This window comes from Cyanistes caeruleus, chromosome Z (assembly GCF_971803275.1).
Source record: "Cyanistes caeruleus chromosome Z, bCyaCae1.hap1.1, whole genome shotgun sequence".
Taxonomy (NCBI): domain Eukaryota; kingdom Metazoa; phylum Chordata; class Aves; order Passeriformes; family Paridae; genus Cyanistes; species Cyanistes caeruleus.
Window position 1 is genome coordinate 74,054,869 of NC_141732.1, and position 23,934 is coordinate 74,078,802.

General features: G+C 38.7%; 1 protein-coding gene across 12 annotated transcripts in view; it reads left to right on the forward strand.

Annotated features, from left to right (window-relative positions):
• Nucleotides 1-23,934, forward strand: part of KIAA1328 (KIAA1328 ortholog) — a 172,675-nt gene that overhangs the window by 72,301 nt on the left and 76,440 nt on the right. The window lies entirely within an intron of this gene.

The window sequence follows — 23,934 nt, forward strand, 5'->3', positions numbered from 1 at the left end:
AGAGGTAAGCAGGACTGGCCCCCTCTGTCTGTTCTTTCCCTCAGGCACTCCTTTATAGGATAGCTTTGGAAACCAAAGAAGGATCACTGGGCTTCTTTTTGATGGGAAAAGTGTTATTTTCACACATTTTTTAATACCTGAACTGTGACCCCTTAGTGTCCTGATGGATCTCTCTTTGTTCTATTTGAGTGTTGTCTTAGCACAGTAGTTCAGTCCAGCATTGTTGTGTCTGCCTGATGGGATCTGTGGAAGGGGAACACAGCAGCGAGGGATTTTTGAGGAAAGAATTGGAGGAGGACAGACCCAGAACCTCCTGCTCCAAGTACTGCCCATGCCAGTTCCTTCTGCCCCACTGAAGCTCTTGTGCTCTCCCTTTCTGTTTTAAGATGGACTTGGACAAGAACAATCTTATTTAAATGTTAGGATAATGAAAGTCTTTGTGAGTTTTGTTTGAATCCTGATCCATTTGAAATCTCTTTTGCTTGATTTTGTCTGGGTTAAGGAAATCTTGGCTATGTCTAGGTTTAAAGCAAGATAACTAGCTTGCTACATGGTTTTCTCTTTGTAGAACTGTCTAGGAGACATAGTCAGCGTTTCCTGTTTCAGGACACTGCTGATTTTACCGGGTCTCTGTGTTTCGATGTACGATGTTGTTTGGCTTTTCCCCGTTTCTTGCAGAAGCACTGGACTGCACAGCTGCACTGCACAATAAAGCACTTCTTTGTTCTGCCTGTTTGGAGCTGTTCTTTCTTGTTTCTGTTCATTTACCCCCTTTTTTCTTACTTGTTAGCTCGGAGTAATTTCTAGTGCTACACGTGTATCTTAATGCCTCCTGCTTCTGCTTTTCACCTGGCTGTCTCCATCATTCTTACCTTACCATAATTTGGATCATGAGCTGTCACTTTCCCCTGGGCTTAGATAGGTACTTGGAAACATCTCCTTTCAGTGTTTAAATGCCGAGTTTTCAGTCAGAATAAGACAATTAACAGGTCAAGAGAGCAGCAGCCTTACCAAACATCGATGGCAGTTTTGTAAAAAGAGGAGGAGTTCTATAGGATATAAACGACTGCAGTAGCTGTGTGCATGTGTCTGAAATGCAGCCCTGGTTTGTAGCTGTACTGAACTAATGCAGATGCTTTGGTGTTAACTTTTATTTTTGTCTGTTTTAGTATCGCCTAACGATAGCAGTAACTCTGAAACCATGTTTTCCTCTTAGTTAATATTGCTTCTTTATAATGAAAGTCAGCCCTCAGAATGTAAAGAAACATCCTGGTAGTAGTGAAATAAAATTGCTGGGAAGATGGTGGTAAGATGATTTAAGTCAGAACTCTCTTGGAGTCAATAATCAGTAACTGGAACATGGAACTTCCTTTTTTTGTGAGATAAAGTTAATTCCATTTGAAAAGATACTTAAGGTGACATGAATTGAATTATTCAAAGTGGCCTTCTCAGCATTAACTCTAGGTTAATATCTCATGATGCCTCTGGTTTCATTATAGGAGTTTTAAGTACATAACTTTTTATAATAAATTCAATACCTAGAAGCTGAACTGAAATTGGTTTACCTTCTACCAACCCATAAAAAGAAGCATTAATTGTAAAGTGAATATTAAAGTGGTCACTAAAGTTGACTCAGATTCAGAGAGATAGCACTTTGGTAAAGGAAGAGCATTACTGAAAAATAGGCTTCTGCCTTGCTGTTAATAGAAAATATCATTCATATTAAAATGTAGTTAAACTTTTCTATCAAAAATGATTTTTTGGATATACTCTCCGCAGCACCCAAATGTTCAGTCTTTGCCATTTTTCAGAAGCTTTACACAGACATGTAAAGAAAATTGCCCTTGTTCTAGGTAATCATGTCTGACCTAGTTTATATACTCTCTGCTTCAGAGCCATCTCAAACAGTGGCAAGAATCCAGTTTGATTTGGCACATTCTGGCTGACGAATCTGTAGCTGTTCTGCAGTGCAGGATAGGACTTGAGGCACAAAAGTTAGACAGGCAACTGAGTTTCTGCAGAACTGGAGTTCTTGAGTTCTGTCACCTTAAGGAAAGATAATACCTGTAGTCTTAGCACTGCTTATTAATGTTAATCTTTGAATTTACAAGTACAGCTGGCAGCATTTCTTTCTTATTTGTGGAAGATTACCAACACATCTGCTAATTCCCTTGATTCACAAAGATTCTGGTGTGTGTGTGAAACTTCAGTTCTTTCTTGTGTAGAAGAAGCATGGGTATGGAGTGGGATTAAAGACAGATAGGAGTATCAAGAATTTATTTTCAGTGGTGTATCATCACCCCTCTCCCTCTATGTTCTGATCTCTGCCACCTCTTTTGGGGTTTGCCAGTGGCCCTCATCAGGAATGAGGTACTGTTCAATGCTAAGCATCATGCAAGCATCCTGAAAGACATGGTCTGATTTTGGGCATATGGTAAATTCCTAATAAAATTGACTTTTGGGAAGGCATTTTCTTTTTTTTTTTTTTTTTTTTTTTAGCCTTTTTTAATAATGTTGCTATCTCTTCTGAATCACTTCTTAATAATTGCTGAATGCACTTGTACCACTTCACAGTAAAGTCAAAAAAAGCCTTTATCTGCAAAAACTAGTAAGCCTTGGTTTCTTTTGATTTTGGCAACTAAAATTCTGTCCTTTCTTTTTTTCTTTTTTTTTGCTTTTCCCGTAATATGGATGATTGCATACTAAAGCTTCAGACATTACTTATTTAATTTATTAATTTTTTCCTTTGAAAAAGATATCGAAACATGTAATTATTCAGAAGCCTTTCCTTTGTAATTGTCCCCAAACTTCCCTGGATCCATTTTTTTTCAGCACAGGTCACCTTTAAGCACATTCTTAGCTTGCTTAAAGAAGAAAAAAAAATCCACATATGTGAATGGTTTTGAATGCTACAAGGTAAACCTTCATGATAGAATTGACTTTGTCTGTTTACCCAGCTGTATGGGAACAATGGATGAGCCCATCTGAAAGATACTTGAAAACTGGTACAATAAATAAAGAACTAATTTGACTAGGGACTCAAGGGTATTGGAATAATTTTGCAAGGCCAGACAGAGACAGTTTTAGCATGAGTAACTGTCAGGAATAGCCTTGCTTTACCTGTGTTACTTTCTGCAAATCCTCTGATCTCTCTCTGTGCTTCTCTTATCTGTAAAAATGAGATAATGTTTTTATCCTCATTCTTTCTGGTTTTTTTTACTGAGAATGTCAGGTTTTGGGTGCTTTTTCATGGGTGTTCAAAGTGATTAGCAGTGATATTTCAAACATAGACTACCCTGTAATAGCATGAAGAAAAATAACGTTTTTTTTCCTTTTACCTCTAAGATACTAGGTCATAGTTAATTTATCTGTCATTTCTAAAAACTGTTAACACAAAACAGGAATGCAGATGAATATGAAATATTTATGCAAAAAGGAAATACCAGCATTGCAATACCTGTGCATTGCTAGCATTCACAACAGAATTCCACCCACACTCAATTCCCGGGAATGTGTGCCACAGTAGAACTGTTTGGCTTGCCCAGTCTGTTTTCTTGATGTGAATGATACTGTATTCCTGGTGATACACACTTCACTCTCAACTCACTCAGTTCACCTCTTAACTGAGATCTGTGCCAGTTCACCCTCTCTTTGTTCTACAATCTTTAATCAGCCTTGTCTCTAGTCTCTTTTAAGATATTTTCATCTTCATTTTGTTTTCTTTGACTATGTCTCTTTCAGTGTCATCTATTTAGCTTTAAAAACCATCCCTCCTATGGAAATATTTTCCTTGGGTGAAGTCATCTCTGGTGTATATTTTTCTGTTGAGTGATAAATCTGGAAAGAAGGCAGTGCCTTCCTTTCCGTTCTCCAAGATCAAAACATCCTCTTGGCTTTGTAGGCTTCTGATGACACTCTTACACTTGTGAAACATCACCTCTGGATTTACATGAGAATTTAAATTTGCAGAAGAACTGCCTGTCCTTGAGAAGCACTTTGCAAACTCTTAGATCTGATATTGCAATCTCTCCAGTCTAACGCTGTAGTGGCTCTTGGGAGAGTGAATTGTGGCCATACTCACCAGCATCTTCTCACTTTGAAGTGAGAGTAAGGCTTTCTTCAGTGGATTCAAGGCTGCATATGAATGCACTTGCTGTCAAAGATTTTGTGTTATGCTACAGGCCTTGAGGAAGGAAACTTCTGTTCTGTCCATCACTTTGTGGAGTTACCTGTTTACCTGGTAGTCATTAGGAGTGTAAGCAAACCAGCTGCCTAGCCATATGTCATCACTACTGTTGTATAGTCCATCTCACCTATGCACATGCCTTTTGAGTCAGCAGTATTTATCCCTTTTCAAAATCTGAGACTCTTGAAAATCAGTTTCTCATGTACTTACATCCTTGATTTCCCATTTCCTAGACTTGTCTGATTCCTCCAAGTGTGGCATGTCCTTCATGTTATAATTAACATTACATTCCTGAACTTCAGGAAAATCCATGCTGGCAGCTTTCAAAGCCCAGCTGAACCAAGAACCTAACATACTTTGAAGTTTGCCTTGTTTTGGTGCAGTGTAGACTTGCTAACTAGCACAGTTCCAGTCCAACTTGGACTTTTCTTTGACTGTTGTGTATTCTCTTCACCAACCTTTCAAGAGGGAGATCATCCTGTGAGGACATATTTTGGTAAAAAGTGAAAATGTTTCTGGGCCAATCCAACAACTGGAATCCTATTTCTGAAAATGCAAACAGAGTTGCTGTTTCTTGCTGTAGAAATGAATACAGTCTGTAACTCATCTAGGATTTCATAATCTAAATATTCATCACTGTAGATTACAGATAGTGTGATAGAAGTGATTACTATATTGAAAGATAAATTGCTTGCCATCTCTTGCCTGCAAAGCACACATTTTTGTGTGTTGATCAGGTTGTTTAATTAGAAGTGTCTTTATTTAATGAAAGCCAGGTGATTATCAGTTCAGGGCACTAAAGGTTGGTCTTTGTATGGCAGAAAGATTTTTCATGAGAGCTGAGGGTGTAATTTTCTTTCAGCTAAGAAGGTGGGAATTCGTTATCTGTCTGTACCAGGATGATTGCCTGCAGAAATATCTCTTCGAGTTAGTTCTGAATACCCTAAGATTTAGCTTGAGTCTTTCATTTTGAGCTGGAAAAAAGTTTGAACTTAAAGTTTTTCTGATGCACTGTTTGCCATTTGAAGTTTGTAAGGAGTCTCCTTCCAGGATTTTATCCACCATAGGACAAATTTCTTAAGTTCTCGAGACAGCTGGACTCATCTCCTTCTATAAGCAGAATGTAACTGGTGAGGTGTCATCAGCACAGACCAGGTGTCTACAGCATTTACTGCAAGTGTGCATACACGTTGCATGTGATTTTTGTTTATAGCAGCGTGATTACCTGTCTCTGATCCAGTGAATGCATTAAATATCATTGCATAACAATTTTTGGTTGTCGTCTATTTATGGCAAGTGCCAAAAATGTCTGACACATCTCTCAGAGTTCCAGTAACACACATTGCTCTACATTTTGAGGCTTTGTTTGTATAATTTCAGATTTTGGAACATGGGTAGAAACACATCATGTAGACATTCAGTGCCATCATGTGCCAAAGATGTTTCACAGTACCATCAACAGAAAAAGGGATGCATGAGTTTCCCCTGTCTGAGCAAGAAAATGGTCAATCTGAAGCATAAATATTCTAAGCTACCCACACATATGCATGGGCTCTCAGGCTGAGTTACTTACTAAGATTTAGAGTACGGGAAAGCAAATTATGTCCTCTGACCTCTCTTGGAAGTCTGGATTACCTTGAAGTTGGTCTCTGCCTTGAAATAAAGTAATTTCTCATTAAACTTTAATAGAGGCATTTAATTCCATGTTAAATCTTTCCCCATCTGTTCTCCATAAGTGGTAACAATTCTACTGACTGGAGCAGACTAGAAAAACACTCAGGATGTCTTCTGTTTTCTGGTGTGTAATTTCAAAAACTCCTCTTACTCTCTGGAGCTGAATTATGAACATCAATTACCTTAGTTGTACGATGCATCTGATGAGTGTCTCTGCTTTAAAACTCCAGAGTTTTCACAAAGAAGAACTGCTTGGTGGATTAGGCTGGAGCTGGTGTCTGCCTGTGATTTAGTAAAGCTTTTGTCTCTATCTTCTGCAACATTCTCCTGGAAAAACTGGCAGTTCATAGCTTGGATGGGTGCACTGGTGAATGTGGAAAAAAACCTGGTTGATGTCCCTACCCAGAGAGTGCTGGTGCATGGAATTACACCCAGCTGGGGCTGGTCACTAGTGGTGTGCCCCAGGGCTCTCTGCTGGGGCACTGTTGCTTTTATTGATGATCTGAATGAGGGAATCAAGAGCTCCTTTAGTCAGTTTGAGAACACCAAGTTGGGTGGAGTGTGGATCTTCTGGAGGTCAGGAAGGCTCTGCAGAGGGATCTGCACAGGCTGGATCCATGGGCTGAGGCCAATTGTGTGAGGTTCAACAAGGCCAAGCGCTGGGTCCTGCCCTTGGGTCACAACAACCCCCTGCAGCTCCAGGCTGGGACAGAGTGGCTGGAAACCTGCTGAGTGGCAAAGGACCTGGAGGTGCTGTTTTTTGGTGGCTGGACATGAGCTGGAGTGTGCCAGGTGGCCAAGAAGGCAAATAACACTGGGCTTGTGTCAGCAGTAGTGTGGCCAGCAGGACCAGGGCAGTGCTCCTCGCCCTGTGCTGGGGGCACTGGTGAGGCCACGCTTTGAATCTTGTGTTCAGCTTTGTTTCCTCACAGCAAGAAGGACCCTGAGGTGCTGGAGAATGTCCAGAGAAGGGCAACAAAGCTGGGGAAGGGTCTGAAGCACAAGCCTGGGAAGAGTGGCTGAGGGAGCTGCAGGAACTCAGCCTGGAGAAAGGGAGACTCGGAGGTGACCTTCTCACACTCCACAGTGACCTGAAAGGAGGGTGTAGCCAGAAGGGGGTCAGGGTCTTCTCCCAAGGGACAAGTGAAAGGACAAGAGGAAAAGACCTCAAGCTGGGCCAGGACAAGCTTCAGCTGCATATGAGAAAAGATTTCTTCACTGAAAGACAGGTCAATCATTAGAACAGGCTGCCCAGGGGAAGTGGTGGAGTCACCATCCCTGCAAACACTTAGAAGATATGTAGATGAGGCAGCTGGGGACATGGTTTAGTGGTGATCAGTGCTGGATTAATGGTTGGACTTCATGATCTTAGAAGTCTTTTCCAATCTAAATAGTTGTGTGATCCTAAGAACCTTGGTCCCTTCTGTGACTAGGTCAAGAACTTATTCTTGCAGGCTGTCACTTTTAAACCTGAGCAGAAAAGCTTTTATCCACAGTCATATTGAGAACATCATTTTAGTCAGGAACCATTTATGTTCATGGTTACAGAAAATGAAACTGAAAATTTTAATGGAGAACACATCTCATTAAGTGAGAGCACAGGACTGCAAAGGTAGTTGCCTGTGAGCAACTTAACTCATCTGGATGTTAAGTGACAGCTGTGGAGACCATTTATTTTCCAGAGATCCATATGCCCCTCGTAAGAACTGCAGCATTCAGTAGTTAATGTGTCTTCTTTTTGAATGCCTATCCTTCAGAACTTGTTCAGCTCTGGGACTCCTTGTCATTTGTGGTTTTGGTGTATTTGAGAGTGTCCCCTGTAATGAATGTGCACATTTAGGCATGGGGTTGAAGGAGATAGAATGGTTACTTTTAGATGTAACTTTTGCATTAAGTGTGAGCACACTACCTGGGGAGGGGGTCTCTGGAGATTTTGAAGTTGAGAGGGATAGAGGACCTGGGATACACAGTGGTGTTCTGGTATCAGCATACATGTGGAAAGACTTGCTTCTGGCCAGCACTGCCAGTGCAGAAAGCCATCTGTTCTGTGTTCCTGGGTGCAAACATCATGTGAATGAATACGCAAACTGACTTGTAAGTCACTGTTAGAGTCTGAGGCACAGAGGGTGCCCTTGTTTCTGATACCTAGCTCTGACATCCAAGAAAACACTGAATTTCATATAACACCATGAAAACAACTGTTAAAATTAAATAGAAAAACTAAAAGTGTAAGTGTGTAAATTAGAAAGATTTTTAAGTCACTGGGTGAAAAAGTGAGGAGTCTAAAGAGCAAAAGACAAAATAGAAGGTTTAGGGTGTTGTCACTTTTCTTTCTTCATCTTCTTCTAGAAGTTTTTGAGTAATAGTAAGTGATTAGATACAGAATGCGCAGTGTAGCACACAAGTGATAAGTCATTAGATTGCTAAGAAAAATAATTTACTTGTCTATTGTTAATTAGGTAAAAATAAGTATAAAGAAAAAAACCCTACGTATTTCAGAGTCATTTTGTGCTATTAAACCAACTTAAGCCATGCAATGGTGAGTTGAACTTGTGCAAAAAGTTCGGGGAAGATTGCCAAGTCTTTTAATTATATATATGAATAAACACGAAAAACAAGGAACAAATGAACCTTTAGAGAATCTTTCCTAAAACGGAACTGAAATAAGGGAGACTCCCTGTGAGTGAGTTTCCCAGAGAAAACAGGGCCCTGAAAAGAAACCTAAGTCCCTCAGCAAAAAGTAGTAATAATACAACAGTAACCTCCTTTTTAATAAAACCATGTTTAGCACCTGTTGAAGACACAAACTTATGGCTGAAACATCAGCACAAGTTCGGCATTCCCACTTGACCTGACACATGTGTAAGCAAGCTTTGAATATAATAATCTGTCTGGTTGTGCAACTATAATATTTCCAATTTTTTCTAAATCTCAGATTTATTTATTTATTTATAACTTGAACATTCTGGTTAATCAGCTGATATCAGCATTTTGAAACATTATCTTATGCCCTTACCAGAGATTCCAAGCTTCAGGGGTAGGTCTGGAGGTAATCCTTTCAACTTTCAGAAATGTGAATTCTGATATACATTAAAAAGGTATTTAAATATTTAGGCCATTGTTTTTAATTTTTTCTATGGGAATATCATTAAAGGGACATGAGCAATTTTGATTAATATTTTTCATTACTTGTGCTGACTATAAGAATTCTACATGCAAGCACGCAGCTGGACTGCTACTGTCATCTACCCAGGTAGGTGAGGGATGGTGAGTAGATGAATTGGGACCTAATTCTGTTCTGTTACTGTATCACCATCAAATTATTTAATTGCTTTCTGGATTAGTTTAAATAGGAGATGATGCCCAGGTTTGTTAGAGAATGTAAGCTCAGTGTATCTAAAATGCTGTGTAAATGCAAAATTGAATTGTAGGTCTAGTTGTAAGATTATGTAAAGAGAGCTCAGTTAGCCTGGGACTTCTCCATACATAAGTTAATTCTTACAAAAAGTTAGTCTTTTGCTTGTGCTGGGTTAGGAAAAACAAGTACTTAACATAGGGAAAACTCATCCCTCCAATGCTGTATGATACAAGGCAGATAGACATATTATATGATCCATTTAATGCACATGTTTATTCATCAGAAGTAAAAAGAATCACATCATCTGAAATGGAGAGTATGTGCTTCTGTGAGTAAAATACAAGATGACACTGGAGTCCTCTGTTATATAGGCACACCCTAATGCATTCTTATTATCAGTTTATTTAAGGATTCATTCTGTTATAACAGTTTATTGAAAACACTGTGGTTGTAATAGTGTGCTTATTTAAAAACAAGTAAGTGTAGAGGACTGTAGATTTGCTTTATAAAAAGTATTTGAAAACTTACAGCTTTTCCCTTTCAGTGCTTTGTCAGTCAGACTTAGTGGACATGTACATATTGGAAAGTTACTCCTGATTCCTTCTTTCTAATGATGAATGACAGCAATGTCAGCCACTTGTGGGTCCCTGTGTACATGGCAAGAGTGAAAGTGTGAGGAACCTGCAGAAAGTTACTCAGATCCAGCAGATAATTCAGTTTAGATGAATCTGGGCATCTTCTTTCTGAAGACCTTGTTAATTTTTATTAAATATCAAGATATTCTACTTATGTTTTCCTGAATGATTAGATGGCGTCATCACTTAGATGATCAACACTACATGTGAAACGCACAACCCTAAGTAATAAGCAGGAGCATGTTTTTTTTCTCATCTGGCTTGTTGATTTTCAGGAATATGATTAAGGCTCTTTACACGAACTAATCCCTTCTCTTAAAATTAATAAGTATTTTGGATATTCCTTTTAATTTGTCTTCAACTTTTTGAACCCACATAAGTCTGCATTTCTGTGTGGGAACAAATGCCAGGTAACAGGCTGTCAAAGACACCTTGGGAAAACTAAAATGAGATGTTCATTATTCCCTTTTAACCCTTTTTTTTCTGTAATAGGAGCAAGTTAAGAGATTGAATTAAGAGATTAAGCTTTCTGTTAAAATAAACACGAAATAATAACTTTAAAGACATTATGAAAACCCTTTGAAATATCAGAAACACTGTAAAGTGGAGGGCTGGTCATTTTTTAAATTATCAGAAGCCTAGGAGAAACGTTTCTTACTTTGGATGTAATCACCAATTTTTTCTCCTGTGTTAATGAGGAATCTTTCCATATCATGGTTTGATGGACAGGATGACTTGAGTGAGAGCTGAAGTAGAACTTGCCAGCCATCACAGTAAGGTGTACTATTTCACAGTGGTATGGAGCAGGAAAAAAGTTCATTCTGGGGACATCTGGGAGTAAAAAGGTTCAGTTATTTGGGTGGCAGATGCTTTTTGAAGTAGGAGAGATATCAATGTGTGTTTTAGCAGATGTGAACTGTTGTAAGGCCAGTAAGTTGTAGGTACATACAGCAGCCCTCTGGGGCAGGAGACCACTGTTCCCTGGGTGCCAGGCATGGAGCTGGGAGCTGCTGCTGCCAGCACAACCGTCACCGTTGTGGGTCAGGAAAATTTCCTTTCTCTGACAGCTGTATTCAAGTAATGAAGATTTAGACACGTCTAACAGAAAGCTGTTCCTCCCAGAAACTGGTCCTCACAGTTACAGTTTTCACATGTATTTATCTCTTTTCACAAAGGGGCAATTAAACACCCATAAGTCTGCCAAATTTATTACATTCTGTCTACCTAAATATTTCCTGTCATTTCAGTTGAATGTGGCATTTTCCGGTTCTTTTTATCTTGCAACTGCTTAACTGTCATGCGTTCTTTCTGAGCTGGCTAAATGTCGAGGGTGGAATAAATTATTGCTCACATACTGTTATTTGTATAACTGTACTATTTGGACTGGGGACCAATATCCTCTTGTATTAGGTAGGCATCTGAATTTGAATCTGAATGATGGTCACTGTTCCAAAGAAGTCACAATGTTGATGCGTTGAAGCATTTTTTTTTTAAAATCAGTTGGATATGAAAGCTGCTTTGAAGATAAATGCAGCATGATTAAATTAAGTATTACTTACTGATATATATTTCTTGCATAAATTTGATTTTCTATTTACATTGCTTCCTGAAAATGCCATTGTTAATAGAGTTCTGACATCTTATTTCCCTTATTGCTGTCTCAGTAGCATTTTATTTCTGATGCTTTAATAACTCAGTATAGACTGAAAGGATAAAACTGAGAGAATTGACTGAACTAATTAGACCCTGATTTGTCTGGCTGTCCAGCGCCTGACAAACGTGTCTTTGACATAAACAGAATAAAACATTTCTGCTATTAGCCACTTACAAATATCTATTTTGGCAGAGCTTTGAAACTATTTAATTCTCAGGGCATATTGTGCTGGGTAAGGAACCAATTCAGGATTTTTCTTTTGCCATTGTGACTCCCCCTTCCTGTCTGTGTTGAAATAGAGTCATATTTAGTAGCTTCACAAAAACTCAAAAACAGCTAATACACTTATCACCCTAACAAACTGAGTATTTCTGAGAAAGTGGAAATGTTCCCGTTTCAATTTCTGGTTAATGACACACTTGAGTATGGGATCCAAAATGTCAGTCTTTGTATTTTCAAACCTGTAGAAACTTGAATAAAGCTTATACATAAGAGCAATCAACTCTGATAGCAGTAGGCTAAATATCAGTTTCTGAAAATAAATTTTATATGAATCTATTCTCCAGACAATTTGACTTTTAAATGTTTAAAAATGTGACATCTTTATATAAGTGAATATGGATTGAGGCAGGAGCTATAAAAACTTGAAGTTTCCATTCATCACCTACATTTCACTATCACCTGTTAAACAGCACAACTATGTGGCTTTACTACTTTCCTTTGCAATAATTTACTGCCCTTCTGACCTATAAACAGATAACCATTAGCATGACTTGATACTGTTAGAAGTTTGGATACATTCTCAGGTGTAATTCACAGTTTTAAATATTGTATGTGTGAAGGGTTTTATAACCCAGCATTTGGAAGACAGCAGCATTACATTTCCTTGAGCAGTGTTCTGGGAGTAATGATTTGTCACTGCAGCCTTGTTACAGGGCTTCCAGAGCGAGTGCCTTCTCACCTCCTCCTGGATTGCTGTATCCTTATGTAAGGACCATTGAAAAATTCATTAAGCACCTTCCCTTTTGTCATTGCTTTCTTTGAGGGTGACTTCACTGCAATCTGCATGCAGAAAGTTTTTGGTGACCTCAGTTATTGATTTACGCTTATAACTTCCTAGCAGTGTGAGGGGGGTGGGGAGGGGTGGAATTTGGGAGTGAATGTAAGTGGCTCCTTGTCCTGCATCTGCTACTGATTCACTCTGTGACCTTTGGATAATTACTTCAGCTTTCTGTGCCTAAGCTCACTATTTGTACAATGAGGTCAACAGTGCTTCCCACCAGCAATTGTAAAGCTTTTCAAGTTCTGTGCTTGAAAACCACAAGAACAAAGCACTGTCATGATTCATAATGGCATTACTCCTTTGTACCAAAGTCCTCTGTTGAAATAAGAACAGTTGAGCTCGGATAAGAGTGATCAATCAAGTCTGTTGTCCCTTTTCCATTTTTGAGATATAAAATAGCCATAAGAAGTGTTTATGCAAAATGGCAAACCATTTAAATGCCAGCAGGGTTGTGTTAGGCTCCTCAGATTGCTGCTTCTGAGCCCTGCTTCTCAATTTGGTCCTAAGCAAGGATCAGAGCGCTAGGTGACACATGAGTTTTCACATTTAATTAAACTGAGGGTGCAGTAATGTGCCTGAACTGTGCCTGTTCATGGAAACCAAAGGATTGGCACCAGGTACTGGTGCTGGCTAGGCAGGGAGCTAATGACCAGTGAGCACTTGGTAAGGTTCATTTCATCATTGTTCCAGTTGGTTATTAAAAAAGGTTAGGGGCATGGGAAGTAATCTTGAAGAATGTCAGCTGAAAGGGGTGTATCCTTTGAAGAAGATTGAGTGGAAGGATATTGAGTGGCTAGCTAAAGACTGTATGTTAGTGAGACCTGAGGTATTTAATCCTAATTTCTTTTATGAATTTCATTTTTTAAGCTTGTTTTAGGACATAATTGAGAAGAGGGCTCATAGTAGTTGACAAATAATCTACTAGGTAAACCAAGATAGGTTAAGAATGATTGAAGATAATCAGAAGACTTCTGATGTTTAGATAACGTTTACCTAAAGCACACATTGTAACTTGTAAGAAGTTTTTACCTGGAGATAATGGAGTAAATGGGTGAAATGAGAATGTAAGAGCAGAATGAAAAAAAGACAAAGGGTAGAAACAGGGAGACGGCATAGCCATGCTCTGTTGACACTTGTGAACTATGATAAGGCTGTCTCAGCAGATAACTCCCAGAAGAAGAATTCATCCAGGGTATTGTTTCTTGAGAGGGTAGTCTTCTGAGATAGGTGTTGTGAGGAATATCTGTAAATGCATTGTTAGAAGGCTTTGTGGATACCCATCCAGAGTTGATATTTCTCCCAACCTCAGAAGAAACTCTGTCATTTACTCTATAAGTAAGGGTAAGTATATGCCTTTGCTACACAGTGGGTGTCTTCAGTTTGCCAAGTTCAGCTGCCCATCAAAGATGAGATCATTTAATTAAAAAAAGGCTTTTATGCTTTTGTGGTAAGCTGTAGAGAGAATGTGGGTAGGGAATAAAATGATTGGAGGAACAGCAGAAAGCATGAAGCACAGGTTGATGAGAGGTCCTCTGTAATGACAATAATTGTTGGGAACATTTTAAAATACACTTAATCAGTATTGGGATTATAAAGTTTTAATATCTGACAGGCAGAGATTTCTACATAGCCATGATTAGAGAGCTTGTTTAGGCGGTGGAAGGTTCTCTGCTGAACTAGTGAAGATTGAGTTAGGGTCTGGCTGTGGCCTAATTTCATATCTTTAAGATTTTGGAGGCATGTTGGGATTTGGTGTTGCAGTTATGCTGCATTACTGAATTGAAATTAGTTTTTCATACATCAGAAGCAAGTACTACACACTTGTAGTTTTACTGAAATATTAATACAAAAATGCTCTTTCATTCCTCAAATGCTCTTAAAATGTTCTTTCTAACAAGATAATAACTGTAACCTAACAATTTTATATGCATAACCTTTTGTAGGCCAGGCAGCATGTGCAAGCAGAAATGGCAGGTTGTAAAAAATTAGTGTGGTTGTTTATATTGTGTTAGTGTTTAGAAGCTCAAGCTCTATTCTTTTAGGTATAGCATGGATACTAAAGGAAGACACAGATTTCTGGCCCATGCTGCAGTTTTGCAGAAGCACAGCTTGATGCTCACATCTGTGTATGGGCTCTTTACTGGGCAGTCTGGTGGTGTTCTGGGCAGGCAACAAGGTCCTGAGCCTGAAAATACACACTGACAGCCAAGGGAGCTGTCTACTTGTGTGAACCGCTGCAGTAAACCAGAAACAAAATCCAGATTTTCTGCTTTGTTTGTGTCACTGCAGAGGTGCAGGAAAATGGAGGGGCCACAGTCATCAATCTTGGAGTAATTTAGGAAGACACTGCACATGTAAATAAAACATAGTTCCTGTCCTGTCCAGTTTATGGTTTAAGGTGCAAGCAAGAGAGAAATGAAAGAAAAATATGTAGAGGTGATAGCAGAGATGGAAAGACAAGGATGACCACAGAGCATGCTTGCTGGGAGCACAGTGGTGCTCTGTGCCTGCCTCGCTGTTATCTTCTACCAGTAGTAAGCAGCAGTTGTTAGCCCTAGCAGGGCTTGCTAGTCTGATTACAATCTTGCTTTTTCCCCCCCTCAGCTTGGATTCTGATGTAATTTTAGCAATATTCTTATGGAGAACTGTTAGAGCAAGATAGGAAGTGGATATTTTATAGTGGCTCAAATTTGTGCTGGAAAATGGCTTAAAGTGTTCTCTTTTAACCTGAGCACTTAGTACAATATTTGTGGCAATCAAGAATGCAGGAAATGAGGACGCTTTGTAGCAGAGTTAATGAAGGAGATTTCAGTGTGTGCAAACCCTTGGCTGCAGTTATGCTAGTGCTCAGAAGGTGCTTATTTTCCTGTCTTTCAGTCCTTCCCTGCTCAGGCAGTCTTGCAGGAGCATTTTCTGTTTGTGGCAGATGAGGCACGGAGGAGAGGGCCTGTGGGAGATCACATGCTGGGTCACCGGTGAAGAAACAGGATCTTTATGTGTTGTTTGTTATCAGAAATGAATTACTTGAGGGCATGGTAGTGCCCTGCTTTGGTCAGGTACCCCCTGAACAGGCTGATATGTTGTACCACATAGTGGTATTAGCTCAGTTCCCAGAAGCAGTAGAGCTGCATCAGTAATTAGTTCTTCTCAGCAAGCTTAATTAGCAGGCTCAAGCAGATACTGCACTGACATGGATACTTAACTTTTGGTTCCCGAGCCAGCTTAAGTATGTGTGCAAAAGCCAAGTGCTGTGCAGTGTGAACTTAAAGTTTTGCCATCTTTGCTTTATTTCATTTACAAAGCAGACCTTAAATCTCCTTTTAAACTTCTTTCCTCAAACTTTTACTACAGCCAGTGCCTTTAGAGGGCCTTTTTATCTACATGAATAAGGAATAACTACTGCTTTAAACAAGGCCCACATATATCTGATTGGAGAATATTATTTTTGATTAAAATCCATTGTTTAATTATTCAGACAATTTTTCTGTTGCTTTTATTATTGTTTTTTAAATCAAATCCCATTTCAGTCATCTTTTTAGGCAGGAGATGATATATATAAAATGATCTTAGTGTTTATTTGAACATCCAAATGCAATAAATCTGCTCAGTATTTCAATAGCATGCTTATTAATAGAACACATTATTCTGTTCAATATTGCATTGTCTTTAAAATTTAGCAGAGCATTAGTAGTAATGAAACTAGCCTAAATCAATATATCCCTGTTACGAGCTCATCTTTGTGAGGAAGAAAATTCAAAAATTTGCCTGTAGCACAATAACTACGTGATAGTTGCACAAAGAGATCGAAAAGGAAGACTTACAGTGAACTTATAATTTCTAATTTAGAATGTGTGCAGATCACAATATATTAGTGTTAATTTTAATAGAAGTCTTTTCAGAATTAAAGAAAAAAATCCCCAGAAAATACTTCAACTGCTTAGAATTAAATTTTGGTCTCACTGTCAATAATGAAACAGCTCCAACTCACTGGGGTAGGCTTTGTAACTACACCACATGCAACGACTAAATTGAGTATTGTGAATACAGTCCAGAAAATATCACAGATATTTTCCTATTCAGTTGCAGAAGTTGTGTGAAAAAACAAGTGCGCAAAGAGAAACTAAAATTAGATTTAACATTCTCAGCTTGGCAATTGCACGCTTCCATTAAATGTATGGGCCAGAATTTTTATACTTCGATGTCTAAAATTAAACCCCCGAATAAAAGACCTGATTGTAGAAAGTGCTTAAGCACAGTGTTTGTAAAGAGATGCATGCATGCCCTAGTTCTGATAGCTTAATTTTAGTTTTCTTGGTGGGTTACTGTCACTTCATTTAACTCAGTGTTGCCACAGAACAATGTCTTGTTCTCTTGACTTAGGCTGGTTGAGTTGAGTGGCAGTGAGTGTAGGAATGTGCCCTTGCAAGATATTGACTCAGATCAGAGTGGAACTGTGTCTTACCACCAAGTATTTACAGGTAAGGAGGCAGCGAGAAGACCATTGAAAGACAGACCACTCATTCCTTCTAGGAGACTCTTAAAATGTGAAGTAACTTGCTGTTGCTGTGGGGAAAAGCTGCCTGGTTTCTACTTTTGAGAACCAGACTAACACTCTACACAAGTTGGTTCTCCAGTTTCTAAAAGGCAGTTTGGGGTTGCATCTTAGTAGTGTTTCACAAGAACGTTTCCATATCGAACACTTGGTGGCTTTTAATGTGTTTGGTTTTGGGTATTGCCTACAATTTTTTGCATTGATTTCAGCTTTCTTAAATCCTCCAGAAATACCCACTACCCTCCAAAAATCATATCAAAACAAAATAACCCACACCAAAAACCCTAATAAAAACCTCTAAAAACTCTCTCCCAAAACTTTAGAGATACTGCGGAGGAGCCAGTTTTTTCCTCTTCTCTATCATCCTCCACCCATAGAGCTTAACATCTCCAGCAAACTTTGCCTCACAGTGCTTTTGTGAGATGGGTAAGTAGTAAAGTGTTGCAGAGGGTATCTTGAGTCATGGATGGGTTGAGTGATTTACTGTTGAGATATCAGTGGAAGAGACAGATGAGTGACAGCATTCCTGCTCATGAACTTGCTAGCTCTTTCCCCTTCTTAAGATGTTGAAATGTAATGAAACTTAAACATTTTTAAACAACTTCCAGATTAAACTTTAATAGGAATGAAAAATGAACAATATTCTTACAAGTAAGAAATGGTCTTCATTATTTTTTAAAGTCCATATCATAAGGAACAGCACCATTAATAAGAGCCTTGAGTTTTTTTATATTATGTACACTGCTCAGATAGAAATTTAACAGGGAATTTTAATGAAATGATGGCAGAAATCACATTTTTATTACATCCCTTTGCAGAATATTTCCTGCGAGACCAAGATAGAGAGAGGCCAAAATTAATGGCTTTTCATAGGAACTCAGTGATAAGTTACAGAAAGCTTATACAGATAGTAATTTTAGGCTGCTGTTTGGATAGCTAAACAGCCTTATGGAGAATTGCTGCTTAATAGACATATCATGGGAATTAAAGACATTTGGATGTTAATTTGTATACTTATTTTTGGTATAGGACCACAAAGAGAAATTCATTTTACAGATACTTTGCCTGCTGCTCTGTAGAGAGAGGGAAAGAATTCACTTTATCAGATAGTTCCTGTCACTTGACCACTTAAGAGAGAGTTGTCAAGTGGCTGCCTCTCTTTCCCTTTTTCTCCCCTCTTGTGGTTTTTAATCTGAAAGTAAGAGAGCATGATAAGATCTTGCCATGGTTTTGTTCTCATTAAAAATTAAAGAAATTGTTATTTTGGGAAATGAGAGTTATGTTTAGGGAAAATAAGCACCAAAAATATTTATGAAAATCTAAGCAATCTAGCATATTATGTTGACTTAGAGTTGAGCTTGTATTGCCCACTTGGCAAATATATTTTACCATATTGCTGTACAACTATAATAATAAATGAACGTATACTAAAGCCCCCATCTACTATGGCAACTGGCATTTTAAAAGCACTTCACGTGCTCAGTTTCCTGTATTTTAAATGCAGATGTTCATCCAAGTTTTAATACCAATGGGAGGCCCTGTTCAAAACCTGCATTAGAGTGAAGCACAAGGTGGCAATAAACTTAATTCGGGCTTTTATCTTTCTTGGTTCCACCTCAAAGCTTTTAAATATTGCAGTTCTGAAGTGCGAATTTCTTTTGTGTTAGTCATTTCTGTGAACACCTGCGAGCGGCTGGGTTTAATTGGCCTACAGCTGGCACTGACTGTATGTGCAGGGGCTGGGGGAGGCACTCCTGATCGGCTGCCTTCACGGAGGGCATCATTATCTCCTCGCCTTCCTTTTCAGCTCCCTTTTTTTTTTTTTTTTTTTTTTTTTTTTTTTTTTTTTTTTTTTTTCCCCCCTTGTATGCAGGTTAGAAAGGTTTAGGGATTAGGGACTGAAAATAGAAGGGGCTCCAGTGAGATTTGATGGCTCCTGGATGAAGTAATTTCAGCAAATATATCTGCATGCATCAACACCTTATTGAACAAGTCAAGCGTGGATTTGCTAATCTTGTTAGTCAATTTGCAATACTTCTGTGGCTTTCATAGAGGTGTCTGTGCCAAGGGCCAGGGAGGCTGAAGTGCACAGCAGTGACAAACAGGATAGAAGGAGGGAGTAAAGATTTTAAAAGTCCCTTCTCCATGTTAGAGCTGTTAGCAGTGTGGTGGAAGGTGTCACCTTAACGTATGGCCAAAAGAAAATGAGTCATTTTGTGTATAGACATTTTTGATGGGATGGCTTTGCTTTAGTAATAGATGGTCTCATTTTCATTCAGATTCTCTGGATCTCAGTAACGCAGTTTAAATTAACAGACTTCTTGTTTCCCTGAGTGTCTTGTCCTTCAGCTTTGAAATAACTGTTGCTCTGCTTATAGCTGATGTTTAAGCTGATTTTCAGAATTAGGTACTGGCATGACAAATCTTATTTCATACAAGAAACTAATGCAGAGTGCTTGATTAAAAGTTAAGAGGAAATAAAATGTTCTTTACCAGTTGCTGCTTTGTAACAGATCGGTGCATTGTTCTCTACCTGTAGGCTTCCCTGGGCTTTCCAGATGAGGTTGAATTATATAATCTTATATTGAAATGGAATGAGGGAAGGGAGAAATGCAGCCAAATCACTTGAACTAAGCCAAAATGTCCTAAAGGTCATATTTCCCAGTGCTAAGAAGGAGAAAATAGTCTTTATATGGAATATATTATTCACTACAGGAGCAAAACTGGAGTTTTGAATCTAAATTGAAAGCTGTGAACAGCCACAAGCCTATAAATACAGCTTTTGGATTATAATAGGCCTGGTAGTCTTTGTGTGTCTGTTACAATTTGTAATTTGGAGCAGGGTGTTCTTTGTGAATCTGGTGAGTTTACTGCATCCTTTTTCCTTTTTGCCAGGTGTATTTCCATTAGGATGCATTGTATGTGGCCTGTAAGGGCCCTTCATGCCTGTGCATTGTGAATCCTCTGTGCTTTGTAGCTTAATGGTCTTCTGCAAGGTGAGACTTAGTCTAGAACAAAAAGATTGCTTAAATAGGCATGAAAGCTAAGGAAATGTATCTTCACTTTCCTATTAAAGCAGCACATGTATTACTCTAGCTAAATTTCCTCATTTACATGGGCCACAATCTCGTTGATGATTGACTTTGTTCTAGCAAAAGGCATGCAAGTATTATTTTTGAACAAATGGAGTTTCAAAAAATAAATGCACTCTGGTTGCAAAGTGAATACTGGAGAAATAAGGTGAATTAATAAACTCTCCCAACTTTAAACCTTGTTTTTTTTCCTTGCTGCTGTTTTTCTGGGATCTCACTCCTACTCTTTATGTCAAGCTTGTCGCTTCCCTTTAAAATCTTTTTCAGTGCAGATGGATACTTTAGGGAAATATCATGCTACAGAGAGCACCATTGCTAAGCAGCAAAGTGATGCACATTGGAAGGAACAAAGGGTAACTACAGACTGCGTCTGTATGGGTTACTCTGTTCAAATACACGGACAATGTTGCTGAGATAATTTAGGTTGGGGAGAGCTGAGTATGGGGATTTTTCCAATCTGACTTCAGTATAATGTCTTTCATCCTTCAAGGTTTTCATTAAACACAGTCAGTGTGACTGACTGCATGCCCAAGAAAGTGTAGCAGCACTCCCTAACTTCAATACAACTTGTTCAAGTTTCCTATTTGTGTTACCCAATTGTGTTTAATTGGAATACATTAATATAGCAGACACCTTGCCTTCATCTAACCAGATTTAGGGCTGAGAATGAGTAGAAAGGTCTTATCTTAATGAAAATGAATTTTCTTCTGTCTGAACAATAATGCAATAAAATGATCAACCTTCTTTTTTTAAGCTGTTAATTGCCTGCATGTGTAATGCTACCTAGCGACGTTTTCAGCAGTGCCTGGTGAGGGCCCTGCTGTTGGTCAGAGATTTCCAGAGAGGGCTGAAAGATAACATTATTAGTAACAATTAAGACAAATGTTTCTTTTGTGGCTTGAAGAAGGCCCATTTAGCAAAATCTCTCAAAGGCAAGGCACTGAGGATTTGCAAGGCTTTATTTATTTTGTAGGAAAGTAAATTGTTTGAGGGAGGGGAGGAACTGGAGTGTACATTAGACCCAGCATAGCAGCAGTCAGAGGCACTGGAGGAATGGCACCAGTGCAGGCCCAAGTGCAGAGAAGTAGGATTTCATATACAGTAAAGGGTGAGAAACAGCTACCTCAAATATTCTTCTTACAGTAACTGAATGCTTTAGTTCCTGAATTAATTAATCAAGGGCCCTAGACTGCAATGTCATTATGAATAGTCAGAACATTTTCGGCTTGGTGCTTGGCTCATCAGTCTGGCAGACACTGAACTCTGTCAATCCCTATTGAAGTTGTGCCAATCTTCTCACATGAAGTTGATTGATGTGAGCCCTTTCCTCACCATTCATTTGGACAGCCAGACTATGTGTGACTAAATTCTTGGCCATCACAAACATTCAGATGAATTCATTTTGATTAGTTCTAGTTAAGACTTTGGGAAGACATGATGACTGAATTGCCGTTCTTTTCCCTCTCTTGCCCTGTGTCATTCTTGAGCTCTTCCCTTGTCCATCCACAACCATTATGCTCATGCACGCATGCAAGTGAATACACATGCACACATTTCTGTTGCTAGGCATTAATCCATGGGTCCAGGCAGAGTTCAAGAGCTTTTTTATACTAATTGTCTTTTACCAAACTACTCCTCTTCTCTGTACAACGCGATATTGGAAAATCGTGCTGTTTTCTCGGTTGCAGCATTTTAATGCTTGTTCTGTCTTCAGTGAGTTGCTTTGCTTTTTTTTTTTTTTTTTTTTTTTCTGCTATCTGGGACAAATTTAGTGTAAATTAAATGACCAGTTCATTTTTTTGCGCTCCATAGGCTGCAGCAAGTAATAAACAGCTTATGTAATCTCCTAATCATCAACTCAGCCAAAAAATGTCATAAAACTCTGCAGTATACAGCACCTCGCAATGATTTTTGTAGCCTGCAGAAACCGTATATTATGAATATGGTTTCCTATGGGTTTTTTTATTTAAATTGTCATTATCCTCCATTTGCAGAAAAGAGAAAGACTTTCTTTTCTTATTAGATGTTCCATTTTAAACCCATATTTATTGCCTTTCTGTGTGCTTGTTAATTCTGCTTGGAGATTGTTTCTTGCTTTTATTGCATTGGAAAATTGATGTAAATATCAGAAATATTAGGGACGAAGAACTTCTCTAGTCTTTCCTTCTCTGTCCCCCTCCCACCTAGAGTGTTCTGGGCTTCTCTCAAATTTCCAGTGTTCCTTTGGTAATTCATCATACTGTTGCATTCTTTATCTATGTGTGTAACCAAAATTTTCATCTTTGACTCCTTGCTCCCACTGTAGGATTTCTCTCCCTCCAGATCTTTTAAACATTTTTGTCCAGCCTAAATAGCATGAAAGTTGGTTTCCATTGCTTCCCATGGGAGGCTTCTTTTGTGGTTTGCTATCACAAGGCATTTTTATAGCCCTTATTTCCCATTTTATCATTTCACACCCAATTTTTAGTAGCCTGTGGAACTGTTGCCTATTATTTGGTATTAACCTGTAAGTGCATTATGTTTTTCTTTTTAAATTTTTGTCATTTAACCTGATCACTGGTATTATAAATTGCTGTCTGTGTCTTACTGCATCTTAATTTTTTTTAATGGTAATACTTAGAGAAAGCATTATAAACAACATGCTCTGTTTCATACTCTGTGATATGAAATACAGTGTTGAGCATTTTCTTCTCAAACCCTTTTAGAGGTAATTTTCAGTTTTCATGGTGCTGTCATTGATGCCAGCCGTATCTCAGCTAGTCTTCCTTCGTGCAATGCATTGAAGAGAATTGATTTGAACAGAATGATAGATCAGTCTAAAAGTTACTTTGGGGGAAACTTTTTAGGGTGATCTTACAGTATCAGAAGTATTTGAAATAGGTTTGTGTGCCTTCAGTTATAAGGGAATACTGCCTTGGAATTCTTCTGAAGGACTTCTTTGTTAAGTCTTGGGAGGGTGATTTGGTACTCCCGTGCAGTTGATCCTCTGCCTTGGGAAACTGGCCCTCTTAATTATTTTCTGTGCAGTTTTCAGTTATATATGTAGCTTACTTTGCATATTTAAATACATGTTCAGATAAAGTGATTTGACATGGGCTTGAACTATTAGTGCTGATGCTGAGTGTTCTTGACTCTTTGAAATTGTTCAAAGGTGGGAGCACTCAGCTCCTCAGCACCTTTCTGAACTACTATGTTGCTCAAATGTCAGAAATGCATTTTATTTGGGTAGCAGAAACTGCCATCTGGTGAACCTTCTTTCTTTACAGTATGAGTTAAGCAATTGCTCAGTGCCATTTGATGAAATTGTGGTGAATTACTTATTTTCAGGCCCAACCATTTCATGAAGGAAGGAAATCTTTTAAGGTGAGCTGATAGGAGTATGAGATGCAGTACAACATACCTGGGATTCATCCAAGAGAAGTAAATGCAACACGCATTGAGGAGGAAGTGCAATGGGAATCGTTTCTGAAAAGGATTTGCAAATTCCTGCCTAATGCAAGGAGGGAGGAGAAAATCCTGACTCTCCTTTTGTGGTGCTGTAGACACTAGCAGAGAAACCCACATACAGGTTTATGGGTCATCATTGCCTGTGGTGCTCTTGCTAAGTACCTTAATGGAACAGTGTTTGTGAAAGGATACAAATTTAAATGCTTTAGTAAACTGCAGAGAGATTTAAAAGGGGGGAAACATGGGTGTTCTAACTACCTACACCTACTACCT